This window comes from Anopheles darlingi, chromosome 2 (assembly GCF_943734745.1).
Source record: "Anopheles darlingi chromosome 2, idAnoDarlMG_H_01, whole genome shotgun sequence".
NCBI lineage: Eukaryota > Metazoa > Arthropoda > Insecta > Diptera > Culicidae > Anopheles > Anopheles darlingi.
This window is the reverse complement of record NC_064874.1, coordinates 54,007,441-54,025,796: the sequence shown is the minus strand read 5'-3', so window position 1 is coordinate 54,025,796 and position 18,356 is coordinate 54,007,441. Positions and strand designations below refer to the sequence as shown.

Genomic DNA, 18,356 nt, shown 5'->3' with positions numbered 1-18,356 from the left:
TACATGAAAAACTATTTGTGATGAAATGAAAATGGTTTGATTTTAATTGACTCCAGTCTCCAACCAGAAGATTAAGTAAAACGTATTGATTGACAAAATGAGAAAAAATGTGGACGATGATAAAAAAACTATGACGGATAATTTAGTTCTGCAAACTACATGGGGAAGGTAATTTTATCAGTTCACTTGCAAAAATTGACCCTCTATCAGCCGAGCTCTAAACGAAATGGCGAAAATAGTGAAGATTGCAACAATAAAAAAAAGCACAGAAATAACTGAAAAACATGTGTACAAATACATGTGTCCATATGTAATTTACAGAACTCAATTATCTGTCTTAGTTTTTTTCTTATCGCCATTCAAATTTTGTCTATTTTTTTTAACGTATACCTTAGGATTGCGCAGTCGAAATTCAAGGAGGCTTCATGTGTAGAGTGGCAGAACGAAGTTTGCGGAGTCAACTAGTTTATAATAAATTAGCGATTATTCCTGATGTCCTTGTCGATGTTTTCTTTAAGATACCGCCGATAGTCCAATTTAGAGAAAAATGTGCCTTCGATATATCTGCAGAGTGTTGACCAATTCTAGGCATTAAAGGCAAGATTAAATTTTCACAGCAATATTGGTGGTGATATAGAAAAAAATACCAGAAACCTGTCATTTACTTTGCTAACTATCGGTGGAGTCTGTAGATGCGTTAAAGACCGCTCTGCTGATAGAGATCCTAGAAATTTAGTCATCCACGGAGTCGTGTCTATCGGTACGTAGATAAGCAGTGACGGTTCCAATATGCTGTCGTTGTTAACCGAGAAGTCGGACAAGGTGGTTGTAGCAGTAGCTGTAACAATCATTGGTTGTTGGTGTAATATGCGGGAAAGATTGTAAGGGTACTATATCAACGGGTGAAGATAATTTACTTCGCACAGTAACTGGACTAATGTATGCTGCAAATATAGTTTCGCTGTGGTGATAGTTGTGCTAGTTGAAATTATTACTCTAGCTCCGCTTTTGACAAATTCATTAGCCGTGGCCACACGGGGCGAAAATTTGCGCGCAAATTTGCACATTAATGCCAAAATGTTTTCGCTTCGTGTGGCAGGCGTAAAAACCCGAAAATTTATGCCGAAATGTCAAACGTATTGTTTTCATCTGTTTTTTGGCCGCTGAAGTTGATTTCCGAATAAATTTTGCAGTTTTTAACGATTTTGTTGCTGTTGCTGTTATATTTATATTAAAAATGCAAAAACAATACGAAAAGAACCTACATTTTCGTAAATAAAGCGTTCGATAGCGTCAAGGGTTCAGCGAAAAAGTCCGCGGACGTATAAAAATTTGATAGCGTGTAAGGGTTAAACGAAACCGTTTTGGCATTAATTTTTTCGTTTGCGCTAGAGTTTTCGCCCCGTCTGGCACCGCCTATTAGTTCGAAACCACCATTCGCAATACCAATTTTAAAGCAACTGCGCTTGATCGAATTCGTAGATTTGATGACGTTCTTGTTGTTGTCTGCTCCGATTTAGCTGCTGCTGTATGTTCATTTGCCATCGCTTTTTTGTATAGTGTTGCAATAGGCGATATTTCGTCGCAGAAATAGACGATACCAACTACCGTGGTATCACACCGCTAGTACCGTTTCGGTTCGTTGCCGATGGCACTGACCGCAACTAGGGCGACATGCGTTAGGGTGTTATTGCTGTTCCTGCATTAACAGGCAAATGGTTTGCAGCTGCTGTTCATCGCGATTCATTTCACTGCACAAATTGTCGATAAAACCAGGCGACTGATAACAATTTACTTCTCCATTCTAGCTGAAGCACTGGGCTCAGAAACTAACACTACAGGGTGGTTTACACGTCACAGGGTTTAACGACTTGGAATTCTCATTATTGCAACCACGTTAACCGAAGTACTGTGCTCACCGATGTCATCAGATCTATTTAAGCACGGTAGTCAAGTCTAGCTCCCTTTACAGCAGGCTGCGCAAAACCAATGTTTACGAATAATTTTTATCTATTCGTCACATAAATGAACATGAAAATATGGCACGTTTGCTAAACCGCCCTTATTAGACTACTTGATATCCTAGACACCATCTATTCTGTCAGCAAATGGTTTAGATCTCAAACAGTGTGTCCGTGTACACTGTTCAAGGATAATGTCAACTTTTCACCCGTACCGACTGACTGCTAACATCTTTTTTTTATTTTCAGACCGGCTTCTCTATTCCTCATGCTTCCCATTCCCAGATGTTTTTGCACTATATGGTTCGCGGCCATCGACCATGACTATACTGCGTCATTCACCGTCTTCGCGTCATCGCTGTTTCCGCCTCGATTTGCGCTCTTGCAGTTTTGAGTGAAAATGTAAAAGAAACCTTGCATCTTGTCGTCATCGTCATTACTACTCTTCGATCTTATATCGATTAATATCGGCGCACAACAAATGGTTCGTCGTTTCGATTAAAGTACAATTAACAAATAAAGAACGATAAAACGAATGACGATAAGACGGTTAAGAGCAGATATTGACTATTACCGTGGTTTTTGGTATGCAGGAGTAAGCTATAACATTTCGATCAACAAACACTGTATCACGGATGCCGCTCTCAAATTCCGTGTCTCCTGAGAGAAACGCTTGCCATCATCTAGGTTCCTGTTTGTTCATCTCCCTGATTATGACGAACTATTAGCAATGCAGGCTGAAGATGTTGACTAAAATAATATCTTTTAACAATTTTCAGACATCAGTTAGAATTTGTTTATACTTGGGGCGCAGTGCAGTGTAACATGCTTAAATAGTTCTTAAAAACAATCATCCTTGTCTAATGTATCATGAGTTCCTACGTTTATATTCTTTCGCTAGACCCGAGACCCAAGTGAGCAGAACTTCTACGATTATATTTATTCATATGTAGCTCTGTTCATACAAAAATACTACTACGATCGATTTTTTATTGTTCTACTACCATCGATTATTATCGACTAGCTGCCCCGACAGACTTCGTACTGTCTTTGATCGGTCGTGGGTTTATCGTAAACAGGAACTTTAAAATTCTAGTAGATATAATTTTATCTATTCCATAATTTGGTAGTATTCGATTTATCAATGAACCAAATCAATAGCTAGGTCCGTTAGTGATGTTGGAAATAGAGATGCGACGTGCTTGTAAATATGAGCTGGAAAGTTAACATGATGTTTGAGTTTTAAGGCTTTGCCTTTCGGGCTAAATGATGTCATTTGGAACAACGAATTATATTTTCCCAAGTATTTTTAAAAAAAGTTTGACTTTAGTATTCGGCTTGCACATAGCTCGTTAAGTTCAAATGCTGTGTATTTAACGGCATTACAATACGACACACTTGATCCATTTTTCCCCGGTATTCAGCTTACGATGATTTAAATAGTCACATGGTAGATCATAACTAAAAGCACCGCACTTCAAATTAACTCAAACGTCGATCGATCAGATCGAGGGTCTTTCTTCTCTCTCGGACGATCTCGGTGGACATTCCAATCGCAAACCGTTCTGGATAGATAGGATTTGTTGGTATTGTTTTCTATTACTATTCGGTTACTGCTGCTTTATATGTTTGTGCATGCAATTCCGATCGTTTACCATTCATAATCCGAAACGTTGAAAATTGTCAATGATAAGAGGCACGTAAATCAATAGTCGAAAATTAATATAATTCTTGATAAATTCAAATATTTCGCAACTGAATAAGTTTTTGTTATTGTTTCATGTAAATTGATTTGTGAAAATTAAAGCAACTTCTTAATTAACTCATGACTTAACTAAACTTAAGAAATTGTTAAGAAAATTTAAACCAACAATAGACATACCAATAAAAAATGGTAACGATTTGCGACATTGCCGGTCCCATGGTTATCATTCCACCCTAGCCGGGCTCCCTCTCTCTCTCTCTCTCTCTCTCTCTCTCTCTCTCTCTCTCTCTCTCTCTCTCTCTCTCTCTCTCTCTCTCTCTCTCTCTCTCTCTCTCTCTCTCTCTCTCTCTCTCTCATATATTGGTCTCATTTTTAAAATTATTATTCATGAATTAAACGCAACTATCTAACCTTCCCACCCCTCACTCTGCTCTGAAAGATGTACGGAATGGAGGGTGGTGATGGTGGATAGGTGAAAGAAGCAAGTAAAAGAGTATTAAGTGAATCCAATTGATTTAGAGACCATCAAAACCTAGGAAACGATACCCATATTGCCCTAGGACGTATTTTAAGGATTGGGGTTGTATGGAAGCTCCCCTTTCCCCTCATTCGATGTAGACCAAATTTTGTCCCCTAGTTTCTCAGATGACCATCAACAATTGTGCAATTTTTAATGGTATTCGGTTCGTAACTTGCGGAGTAATGAATGTTTTTAACAATCAAGTGTTAGAGAAGAGCATGAAGGAAGGTAGCGGGGGGTTTCTAACCATGCCTATAGCACTCACCGGCCCCAAAAACCCCCCCATACCAAATTTGGAGTCAATCGGTCCAGTAGTTTCGGAGTCTATACCGGACATCCGGACAGACACATTCATTTTTATATATATAGATTTACTAATCTGATTAACATTGCTGATTAGTCATGATGGCATAAAGGCATCCCCTACTAATAATATTTTTTCTGCTAATATCTGTTGAGACACATGATTGAATCAATGCTGCATAAGAAGATTTCAGACATGCAACGATTTTTATTCCTCCCATACACCCATTTCTTTAGCGAAAACCCGTGCGCAATCAACTTACTACTGGAACTACTACGATTGATGGATTAAATTACTGCAACCAATAATGGGGGAGGGGAGGGGGGGACCTAAAACTTTAAAACAGATGTAAACTAAAGGCCTAACAAAGATATAGTAACCAGAGGTGTTTAGTAGAGTCACAATAATATTTATTGTAAAGTGGGCTTTTACTCTTGTCACATCTGTGATCGACCATCTCTCATTCAAACATTTATCAAAAATTTGTTATCAATCCAATCGAGATGAAAGCTAGTGAAACTGAAAGAGGAATGTTAAACCTTCAAGAAAAACACAACACTTGCCGTTTACGGTAGAAAATATAGGATTTACAGTCGAAAATCTACGAAAATCAAGGGGTGGGCTTTTACTTATGCCGGTCACTGTACTTTAAGGATTGGGGTTGTATGGAAGCTCCCCTTTCCCCTCATCCGATGTAGACCAAATTTTGTCCCATAGTTTCTCAGATGACCATCAACAATTGTGCAAGTTTTAATGGTATTCGGTTCATAACTTGCGGAGTAATGAATGTTTTTAACAATCAAGTGTTAGAGAAGGGCATGAAGGAAGGTAGCGGGGGGTTTCTAACCATGCCTATAGCACTCACCGGCCCCAAAAACCCCCCCATACCAAATTTGGAGTCAATCGGTCCAGTAGTTTCGGAGTCTATACCGGACATCCGGACAGACACATTCATTTTTATATAGATATATAGATATAGATATAGATATATAGATATAGATAGATAGATTAGCTATCTTAATTTCTCTCTTTTAGAAGCGAATCAGTGTATTTTTAATAGTCTAAACACAATCCCAGATCTTTATTTGTTTTTCCTTTAGTGCATATAAAATAAAGTTGTGTTACCATTGTACGCCAATATCTCAACCCCAGTTTATGAACCGGAGTATGCTATATGCATGGTTTGGAAAGATATGCTCTCATATAAATATCCCTACCAACTTTTTACAGATTCAACCCCTTCTTGGAAGTAACATTTAATTAGGCAACACATCGGGGATAAGTTGAAGTGTTCTATCATGCACAAGCAATATGAAAATTGAAACAATATGAAAAGCAATATGAAGCAATATGAAGATATTAAACATTCCGCGACCACAACCATCGAATCTTTCGGTGCGTCTAGACGGATCGCTTTTGCAACGCTAGCTCAAGCACAACAGCCAGAGAGCTTTTTCTATCGCTTCGAGAAACGAACCCAGAAATGCTGGGTTTTCAAATTTTGTATGGGGATGACATCTCAGCGAAGCATCAAAAATTCGCGAAACGTGAACAAAGTGCAGATTCTTGCAGTTTTCGGGTAGTCAAAAGAGCTGTGAGCTTGAGCGAGCGTTGTAAATGCGATCCATCTGGACGCACCGTTTGCAGACAAACCGTAACGTAAAGGTGCATGGCTTCGGTTCTAATTTTCTAATTTTAAGAACTGCCTTAAAGGGATTGAAATTTAATTGCAGGCGCCGAGCCGAGTGCGGTAAAATTAAATAAACTTTCTTGCATATCCATGATCCTCATCTCAGGATATTTCCTATCTATATCCAAAATTGTCTTAACCAGTTCTTCAAAAATTATCACCACAACTATCAAAATGCACAACACAAGCGCCTGACATTTTTTTATCCTCTCGACTTGGTCATGTATCTGAGCGTCTGAAATAAAGTTTCGCTAACTAAGCGACAGCCAATGAAAATGTCTTAACTATGAAAGTTGTTTTTATGAAAGCTCTTTAACAACAATATTCGCAATAGAAGGTCTAAAGAAGCAAATATTTTTCTCTGGACAATATCTTCAAAGTCAAAGAGAATCAGAACGTTCTACTATTAATAAAACTGAAAAATAAACTTTACTTACCTCTTAGAATGTGTGTACTAATTGAAAAGTGATACTCGCTGCTTGGATGTTGTCACCATGGGATATCTGTAAATAAAATAAAAATTTGAAATTTTCTTTTACTTTAGTGTGGTTAATCCAGACAATCAATTGCGCCTCGATTTGGTTTAATTTTCATGTAGATTTTCGATTCAATCTATTGCAAAACAACACCATATGAAAACAAATATCAATATGCCATCGTTTCAAACGTTATTTTGTTTTTTATTCAATTTTCAATGTCATTCGTTTGTGTGATTTTAGTCATGAAAGCACCAGCAAGCACAAAAGCCTTAGTGCGTCGTGGACTTGATAGTTTCTAACACTTAGTCACTGCATAAGACCTCGTGTTTCTTGCGAAGATAACTAAATAAGTAATCAATGTTGCTTTGCTCATAGCAAAACTAAACCATTAATTTTCAATCATTTGGAGACTCATCTCAATTAATCACAAAGCATTTGGCACCACCGAATAAACAAGAAAACATACAGCGTCCGACGGACGAAAGGTGTATGAAAAAGTGCTCAAAATTTTAGTTTTCAACTAAACTGTACATTTTCCGACTCAGCTACTGAAAAGGGTATTTTACGATATATTAGGACGATTTCAGTTATTAATTTTTCTTTGGATAGCACATTAACACGATAGTTTCAAAAAAATATTGGTTTTTGTTGCGACAAAAGTTAAGCAACTAGCATTTTTGGGGAAAAAATAATACGATATTGATAATCACATGCAGAATTCCTCCATAGTAGTAGGCTATTAGCTTGTAAGCTAAATTGGTCAAGTTTTGTGGAGTTATAATATTATTATTACCTTTGAACACCCGACACACTCGGATACATTAAAAACGTAACAATTGCGCGTAATATCTATTCTAGCGATTGAAAACAAAATAGAAATGAAACTAGCGATTTAGGGAAACTCTCAGAAATACATGAGGGAAGCTTATGGCATAAATAAATCAGTAGTTTCTCGTTTACAAAGCAAAACGAACTGTTGAAACGGATTTGCGTCCTGGTCGCCCTGGAAAAACATAACCCAAAATGGACCGCATTGTCAAACGGTATTAAACCAAAGATGCATTTTCATCAAGAATGGGAATAAAAAGTAAATTAAGTTTAAATATCAGCTCCCAGACCATTCAGCGCCGATTGGGAGAGGCTGGGTTATTCGGTGCGTCCAGATGGATCGCTTTTGCAACGCTAGCTCAAGCTCACAGCTCTCTTGACTACCCGAAAACTGCAAGAATCTGCACTTTGTTTACGTTTCGCGAATTTTTGATGCTTCGCTGAGATGTCATCCCCATACAAAATTTGAAAACCCAGCATTTCTGGGTTCGTTTCTCGAAGCGATAGAAAAAGCCCTCTGGCTGTTGTGCTTGAGCTAGCGTTGCAAAAGCGATCCGTCTGGACGCACCGATTCAGTTGGCGCCCAGCGAAAAAGCCGTACATTAACAACGAAGGTACAACTTCATTTTGCGATGAGTCATTTGAGCTGGGATGTATCAACACTAAAATAATGTTCAGTGTTCAGTGACGAATCCCTATTCAATCTGTTTACTTCAGATGATATGACTAAATACGCAATATTGTAAGAAGACTGTTAAACATGGCGGAGGATGTGTAATTGTATTGGGATGCATCTCTGGGCGGATTCTGAACGGAATAATGTATAGAAACACCATGGAAAGTGTGCTGCTTCCTCATGGTTGCCGTCGAATTGCAAATAAAGCTTGGAACAGTTAATACTTGGCCGCACAAAATAGGTTATATCTCAGCCAAAACATGTCGTATAAAGAAAAGAAAGGTGTCATTTTGTAGGGTTCTTATTGCCTTTAATAAACAATATTGATGCAAATTATTCATTAGTTTTTTATATGACTTTTTCAACTTTTACTTTGACATCACCCAAAAATGTTTGCACAGTACTTTAGGTCACATCATTTGCCCTCTTGTTGCACGTCACCCTCATTTTAGTTGGTATTTATACATTTCTGATATACTTTTTAAGTTTCCTTATGATAATTGTCCAATAGAAATCGATGGAATGAAAATCCAGATATTCCAATACACAAAGTATTGATAATTTTCCCTATGAAATCGATCTATTTGAATAGAAAAAATTAACGCCATACCTTCGGCAAGAACAGCTACCTAAAACATGTCAAACTTACACAGGATCGTTGGTGGACAAATGAAGAACAAAATCCTTTTCTGCAGACACTCTTTTCTCGCACAAATTTCGAATGAACGTTACCCCAATGGTGAAAACATTTGATTTGTCGCCACAATGTCAAATCCAATGCCAAATCAGCATCTACTGAGCAAATTTATCTACGTAAACAAACCAAACCCTTTCTTAACTATTCCCTCTATGATTGGCAAGGTAATTTTTTTGCACGGTATTTTTCGAAACGCATTTTTACGTGTGTTCCATCGTCCATCCAAATACTCGTTCAACCAAACAAACAAGTGTTGCAAAAAATAAAAAAAATAGATCCAAGATCACAAAATTGTAGTTCTATCGTGGCCATCTAACTTACCTAATTGAAACCCAATCGAACATTTGTGAGAAATTGTAAATCGCCGAGTTAGAACGAATGTTTCTACTGAATTGTTCAAGGCTCCTTCCAACGCTTGGAGTGAAATTCCGATCAACAAATTGATTGATTTATCCCCAAAAGAAGTGAAGCTGTAATACAAAATAACGGATTCGCAACGAAATACTGAAACAATTAGTAACTTCGAATGATATCTATCAGTTGCTTAACTTTTGTCGCATCGAAAATCAATACTTTTATGAAACGATCGTGTTAATGTGCTATTCCAAGAAAAATTAATAACTGAAATCATCCTAAAATATCGTAAATAGGCACGCTTTTCAGTAGTTGAATCGGAAAATGTACAGTTGAGTTGAAAACTAAAATTTTGAACACTTTTTCATACACTTTCATTCAGTGTTAACTTATGTCCAACACTGTAAATAACTTGAACGTGTATAATGAACGAAATTACGAAAATATGCGTTTGCAATCACATTTAATGAGCATGCGATGCGATATCATGCAATGCAATAACGTGAATTAATCTAAAAGTGTATAGCGTTGATGGAATTTTAAGTTAAAGTCATGAAAAAAATGAAAGTGCAACCAGAGAAACATTGACCTTGACATACTCCTGCTACATCGAAGCTGTGCGTAGAAACCCTGTGTAGCACTGTATGCTTCTTTGTGCTTCCATGAAAGTAGGCAAAGAGAAAAAGAGATAAAGAGAGGGTGGAAAAGGGAGGGGAGCGCTGCGGCAATGTTTACCCTTGACCCTACTCTTTTTCTCTGCCCAGTAGGCAATGAGGTTAATTTTTATAACCTCGAAAATTGGAATACTTACTGGCTCCCATTCCAATCGCCAACGCAAAAATCCTTGGACAGTTATGTTAGGCATCCATTGTTTATTTTTTTATCCAATTTTTTTCGAGGAACAACAAGATCAATGAATAAAACATTCAGGTCGAAGGATACCGTCCAGAAACTTAAGAGCGAAATATCACCATGAACTTTTGATCGATTTCATTTGCATGTGCCGTAAACCATCTAGAAAAAAAACGATACATTGGTCTTTTATGTGCTCATGCAGTGGCGTGCAGTGCCTTGGTGAATTCCGATGCAGACTTAACATATAATACACTTTCTTGAGATTTCTTATCAAACCTAGCATAGCATTAAGTGGAATTGATAAATTCGAGACACTCATATTTTACCAAATTATGTATAAAAGCTGGTGATACAAAAAAATGTTCCGAGTTAGCTACTCATACCGAAAACGAAACAAATACGAAAGATATAGGATGCCAAATGCAGTGTAAGATGCCATCTAATAATTGTAGCGATTAGACGATGTATTCTTCAAGGGCCATTTCTAAGGAATCCAGGAAGTAGTCGATGCGCGGTTAAGATAAGAATGAAGAATAACGCAGCTCTGCTCTGCGAGCGCTGTTTATGAGCAATCAAAGCATCGAAACTTTTCCTCTTTGATTCAGCGTCCAATTCTTATGTGAATCAGTTTAAATCATCCCAGAAAACTAAAAATGTCCTAGAGAACACAAAATTTAAGCTCAATTCCAGCCCCCCGTTGAAATGTCTGGACAGTATTTATAAATATTAGCATCTACACCGTGTCCAATATATTTTCATACAAATGTTTGCTGGACGTTTTGCTGGGTTATGGTACATTTACAGCACCTAGCTCAAGTATCGATATTTTTCTGTTAAACTACAGTGTTTACTTAGTATTTTGAGAGTTGGATTGGTCTGTTTTCTGTTGGTGATCTGATTTTAGTAACGAAGTAAACATTATGTGCCTGTGTTTTAAAAATCAATTTAGGCACGCTCTCGGCCAGCTTCGTGTTGTTAGATGAAAACTATTTGTTCTAGAGCAAAAATTAATTCAATGTATTTTAAAACTAAAGTTTTAGAGAAAGTAGTGAAAACTAATGGAAAGATTGTACGGAGACGACGGTCCAGCAAGATGGAGCGCCCTCGCACATAGCGAATTTTGTCCAAGACTGGTGCAGGAACAATTTAACCAGATTTGAAGCGAAGAATGAATGGTTTCCCAGTTCACCAGATCTCAACCCACTGGACTTTTTCGGTTGGTCATACATGTTTTATTAATACTAAACGACCATAAACTGTCCAGTTTGATACAATCCAAAGCGGCGATAAATAAAATCTGAGATAAAATGCGTGCGATGGGTTTAAGAAGCGATTGAAGCTAGTAAAAAAAGTTTGGGGGCGGAGTAATTTCGAAACATACTTTATAATTAATTAACATAAGTTTCTTAATAATAAAACGTTCGAGCTAAAAAAGGAAAATATAGGAAAATATAGACGATTAAAGTTGTATTATTCCAGGGCCCCCTGTACTAATTCGGACAGCTATAATTCAGATCTTGGTTTACAGTTTGAAAAAGCAGTATTTTTACTGCTGGGTTTGAGTGTTGTTCGCCCAAAAATTGTAATGGATTCTTACAGAGAACAAATCAGAATGTTGTATCTTCAAATCCTTACCAACATTTAAATAAGAGGAAAGCTGTCACATCTGAATTTGAGCAGATTATGCGCGTACAGAACCATTAAACGATTCAAATATAGTGATATGGTTGTTCCCAAATAGAAACCGGTGAAAAAATGGACTGTACGAACTCTAACGACAATTAATGCGGTGATGGAGCGCATACGACGAAATCCGGAACGATCGGAAAGAAAAATGGCTCATGGCATGAAAATGAGTCACACCTGCATGCAAAACATAATAAAAAATACCTTAGATATAGTCCTTTCAAGAAGTAGACGATTCATGGGTTCTCTTGCAAAAACCTCGCCAACAAGTTTGTTAGATCTCGGATGCTGCTGAAGACGCACGCTGCTCACAACATTTTTTTTTCGGACGGCAACAAAAGACTTTGGAGACAACTTTGAACAAGCAAAATGATTGGGTGCATAGTGTATCTTTTCGCGGTATTCCAGCCGATAAAAATGGTGCGGAGCGATATCAAAATGGCTCGTATGTGATGGTATGGAGCGTCATATTTAAAGAAAGAAAATTATTGTCATATTTAAAGAAAGAAAATAAATATAACGTCATATTTAAAGAAAGAAAATATATTTATTGATAAAGTCGAAAAAATCCAAATTATGACAAATTATGACAAAATTTAAGTGTAGCACTTGCACGTTGCCACCCTGTATAATGACCTAGAAATATTGTATTTCAGAAATATGGGTCCTCCTGCCTTCGATTAAATACGTTTGAGCGTTTTCCATAGAACTACTAGAAAATGGCTTTGAACTAAAATAATGGATTTTGGACAAGACTAAGCAATAGCAAGCACGCAGATTTGTTTAAATCTGAACTATCTCAAATACGTATGACATTGGGAACCTACAAGTTTTAGGTAAGGTAGAATTTGAGGTGAGGTAGGGCCTATGGCAACGAGTAATTTTTCGAATATTTCACCTATGCACTGTCCATTACACTATTTTAAACACAGGTTCAGCGAACTTTTCCAAACGAATAGAAACATTGCGACAAATGTCTACACTTGTTTCTTCACATGCTGTTACATACAGCAATATTTTTTTTGTTTCGACGTGTTTTTTCGTCAGCAGTCAGAATTAACTCATTTTAATTGTTTGTATTTATAATATCTACTTTTAGGTTGTTTCATAAGTAAATGTGTTTATTCATACAGGTGGAAATGACATTTTTATGTGACAAAGAAGTTAAAAGATCATAGAAATAAATGAAATATGAGTCACGGATTAACCTTCATTCTTTGTATTTGAAAATTGATATTCACTGTCAAATTTAAAATGCGCAATTACTTATAAAATAATATAACATTTAGAAAACATTTATTAGAATAGAACATTTGAAATTATATCAGAGTATAATTAATAACTGTTTTGTCCATCTGTGTAAAGAGGCGGATCACCGAAATAAAAACCTAAGACATACTTAATAACGATCTAAGTTGGCAGTTCCTTATACTCCAACTTCAGAATGTCTCGTCAATACTTGGTAGCTCGCATTTTTTTAAAAGAAATTCTTTATCGCCAACGCCGCACTCGGCGAAGAAATTGCACGAATGTGATTCAAGTTTTTTCCGTCAATTTGAAGCGGAAAACCCTCCGGCAAGCACAGAAACTACTGCAGTCCCATACTAAGAGTAATAACCGATTTCAAAAAGCGGTAGGTGTTTTTATAACCAGGTGAGTTTATCGCCAACATGTTTCGTTGGTACTGTACAAATAAAATGCACAAAATTCTCTTTGGCGTTTTTTACTTCTGTTTTTAGCACTCTTAAACCTAAATTAAGTGGTGAAAATGTTTCCCGACCGGTACACATGAAACAGAAAACACAAAAACAAAGGCTTATAACAATGATTTCAAGATTTTTGGCTCTTCCTCCAAAAGAAAAACGCACATATCAAGAATTTGTCAATTTTATAGGACACTCGGTTACGAAAGGACAACCAGTAACCATTAGTTCAGATCCCTTTCTCTTTTTTTTACAAGACTTTGTTAAGGAATGCAAACTATCTAAGGCTTTCGTTCGATGTCAGCCAAAGCCCCTCCTCATTTCTGCAAACATAAATAATTTACAAGAAAATCATTCCATTTTAGATAAGATGCAGTCCATGGAAAACATCATAGCTTCAGCTTATGAAATGTGGAAAAATCTAAGTGATAAAGAACGAGAACCGTATCGTTATCATTCGGTGCTGGCGTCGATGTTTCCAGCCACAATCGATCAGGCGTTTTAAGTAACGAAGAATTAAATCTATTCTATCTAGTGCAGAGCTAATCTGATTACTATGACCGCAGAGAGGCCAATTGTTTTGTTGTTTGCTATATAAAGTAATGTTACTATTTTAAATATTTTAAATAATAATTTTAATAAGCGTATTCATGCGCGGCAGACAAAAAAAAGGTGTGATGGTCAAAATGGCGCTGGACACAGAAAAAGAGAATTCTATTTGCTATTGCTATTGAACTGAATTGAGGGTGTCGTCTAACATTTCATGTGTCCGTTGTTAATTGAATGAAATCTTATGCTCGGGAATCGTGATCCTGGATTGTTTTAGTTTATCAACAACAGTTTTTTACTACAGGGCTGTCAATCTCCACCTTCTCTTTCGCAATACGACATATGTTTGGAAAACCGGATTTAATATCAAATTGAGAATTTTATTCGATTCGAGTATAAACACAAGGTATGCATGCAGTATTTCTACTTTACATAACCGTAATAAATAAATATAAAAAATAAGTATTCTTCATTAAATTGTGAGTACATATAACTTTCATTACAAATATATAATGAAAGAATATATATATATATATATATATATATATATATATATATATATATATATACATATATATAATCAATTAGTCTTTCAAAAACCGAATTTAACTAGGATCTTAAGGAACCTGAAATTTGTAGTATGGTTAATTCATAATTGCTCAGTGAGCACAATCGGCAAAATTTATGTTTCAATCTTGCTTCTCCTTTTATCTCAGATTACCACTTGCGAAACGTTCAAAAATAAGAAAATAACTTTACAATAATACTGTTGCTAATTATTATACTAAGTGTTATTATTAATAATAATATTAATGTGGAAATGCTGTCACAATAGCTTACAACTCTACACATGTCTACATGTAATATTTTGTGTTTGGGGCCGATTTAGAAAATAATTTACTATACTTCACGCAATTGCATTTCTTTCTTTCATGCTATAGATCGACATTTATCCACGCTTGGCAGCTGGTGCTACGTGATGTGATATCTTACCGTTGCTCTTAGCAAAGATATTTTTGTTTTATTCGACATTTAGAGTCTCAGACAATCCTGCTGTTGCTGCTGCTACTCCTTTCCATGTTCAGCCTAACGTATGACGAGAAGGAACCACCACTCGAGCAACGAAGTTCATTGGCAGAGTTCAGGGCCAACCACTTCTTCGCATCTCTACTGCGCGACCAAGGCAAGTTCGCGTACACGACATTCTTCTTGCGCCTTTTTTTCGAACTGAACCCCTATGCTGAACCTCTGAACTGAGCACAAATGCCTGTTGTGGGTGAACAGACAAATGTTCGAAATCGCTACTGACGATATTTATAATTTGAAATGCAACTACATCTAATATAAGTAAACATTTAGAAAATACAATAAATGGTTGTAGAACTTGTCCTTATCTTTACGAAAATCCTAACGAAAAATCGATACGAAATACGAAACCGATACGTTGCGCACATCTCTGGGGTTCTCAGCAAGTAGTACAATATTAATATCCTTTTATTACAATTAAAGTAACAAAACAAAACATATCAAGCCATGTAGTCACTATAAATCCGCCCTAGTCATGGGCCGAAACTTGTCTACGTTGTCTGTTTGTGGTTGATGCAATCCATATTTGTAATATCCAATGCAACCGTCGGCAAATTGATCCAAATATTAATACGAAATAAAACTAATACTTATGTATTCTCCTATGTTATGTCCTAGAAAACTAAGAAGGATAAATACAATAAAAACTGAAATAATATGTCCCCATGAGGCACACAATTCGTGCTTCAATATATTATGCAAGCCATCGTCTAAACGGGGTCGACATTCTCCTAACAATAATTAATAACTGATAAGAATTAATAAAAGATACGGTGGAGTGCACTCAAAGGATTTGCTTATAAATTTTCGTCCTTTTGCTTTGATCTATCAATTATCCTTAAATTATTTTCTTTCATTAAATTCATTTTCGATAACAAAGAGTGTTTGTAACAAAGAATAATGAACACATGGCTGGAATTGTTGGCTACGTTTCTGTCATCTCACTCGACTTTAATGAACAAAAAGCGTTTATGAATAATAAGCCTTACAAATGGAACTGTGCTTGGAAAAACAACTTTACCAAAGAATAATAACTATCAATTTTTTCAAATTGAAACATTCGGCTCCACACAATATTTGCGATCACAATTATATTCCTTCCCGATATCTTGGTATTAATTTTCGATGTTTAAGCCATGGCATCGTCAATTCTATTGAAAGTCTAAAGGCGGTGCCAGACGGGGCGAAAACCCTAGCGCAAACGAAAAAATTAATGCCAAAACGGTTTCGCTTAACCCTTACACGCTGTCAAATTTTTATACGTCCGCGGACATTTTCGCTGAACCCTTGACGCTATCAAACGCTTTACTTACGAAAATGTAGGTTCTTTTTTGTATTGTTTTTGCATTTTTAATATAAATATAACAGCAACAGCAACAAAATCGTTAAAAACTGCAAAATTTATTCGGAAATCAACTTCAGCGGCCAAAACACAGATGTAAATAATACGTTTGACATTTCGGCATAAATTTTCGGGTTTTTACCCCTGCCACACGAAGCGAAAACATTTTGGCATTAATTTGTAAATTTGCGCGCAAATTTACGCTCCGTGTGGCAGCATCTTAATAAATAAAACTTATATTTTTAAAATTTTTCATAGTATTGCTGTTTAATTTTTTTGTGCTAAATTTTGCACATCCTGCGATATTTATGTTCTTTTCAGCTTTTTCGACGCAGAACTATCTTATGGAGGCACTACCAGACTTCTTCAAACGCTTATATCCTAGTCACAACGATACACAACAAACAAGCGCATTGGCTTGAGTACATCAAGCAGCAATCATTGGTTGATCACCTCGTTTCTATTTGGCTGTGCCTGCAATAAGCGAATCCACATCCTACATGTTCGAAGGTGAAAAACGAAGAGAACGAAGACGATGACTAGGAAAGGTAGTGATGCCGCAAGAAGTGGAGGTCATTGAATGCTATGTATATGCTTCTCAAGGTCCTAGAGAACCGACGCTGTAATTTCTGGTCTACGAACGACACTATATTGGAACAATTGCAGTCTCGACTACTACCATCAACTCTCAGGCATCGTTCATGACTAAGCAACATTGGATGGCTTTGTTTGTCGATTATCCACCAATTATGCCTCGTTCATATATATTGGATCTTTTTAGTACCTTACACAGTTCGAATGTCGCAAAACGCATCGCAATGTATCGCAATCATGTTTCTGCCTTTGCTTCTACGATGCACCAGAACCAAAACCTTGGGCTCCAAAGCGAAGAAAAAGGTTTATAGAAGTTTATAGAATATATACCAGCAATGAGTAGTTTCTTTTGCAGTATGAGAGTAGCACTTGCACACACTTGTATGCTAAAACCCAGCTGAGCTCGACTCACCTTAATGAATTGGAACGGAGCAATCATGCCAAACGATGGCATTGATCTGTGCCTGGTGCGTACGATGATCTAATGCGAACTGAGAGCAACAAACTCTCCTCAATTCGTGACGAAAGGAACACGAATGAAAGATGTATACGTCGACCAGACTACCAAAAACTTTACGCCCAAGTGAAGCTCGAGTCCACCCATCCAAATCCGAAGGGCTGGTAGAAGAAGAGTTTGAATTCGTATTTTGGGTACGGGTGTAGTTCATCAGCGCCAGCAATTTTTGGAAATTATTCTTAGGCTTCGTTGCTAATGGTAAAGGCGATCGCTGAAAGTTGTGGTTGTACCCGTGCCGAAATCAAACGCCACAATATCTGATAACTGTATCCTTCTTTCGATACCACGTGCGCAGTGAATGGTCTGCTCATGCCTCTTGATCAACATACATTTAAAGGTAATATACTCGGCTGCGAAGTGCAATAAAAGAATAGAAGAAGACGCGAATGATAACTGCTGTTTTCAAAAAACTTTTATGGCGATTACGGAACGTTACCAACAATATAAGGAAATTCTGGCAACTACCACTACAACAGTCTTTTCCAACTAATCATCACTACAACAGAAGATTGGTTGTCACTTAAACAGAAAACTGTTCATGTAATCATTCAGAGTTATTAATTATCCAAACAATATTTGATACTACCCTAAAATGTACATTGTAATCTTTTCTGCTCATAATACAGAAATGAAACATGCTTTTAATTATCAGGATCTAGCATCAGTAGTTAATTGATGAACAGGTTCTTTAGAAAACAAAAGTTACACTGATGTATAACGTTTCATTGTACTTGAATTCAAAAAGCAAAATGTGTAGCAACATCCTTTATCGAAATGAAGTTCAATCACAGGCTACTTGGCGTTACTTTT

General features: G+C 36.7%; 1 protein-coding gene across 1 annotated transcript in view; it reads right to left on the bottom strand.

Annotated features, from left to right (window-relative positions):
- The window catches only part of LOC125952022 (protein gustavus), an 88,212-nt gene that overhangs the window by 38,332 nt on the left and 31,524 nt on the right, over positions 1–18,356 (bottom strand). Inside the window, exon 4 of the mRNA XM_049681236.1 lies at positions 6,618–6,683. The gene's annotated coding sequence lies outside the window, so the exon portion shown is untranslated. The remainder of the gene's footprint in view (positions 1–6,617; positions 6,684–18,356) is intronic.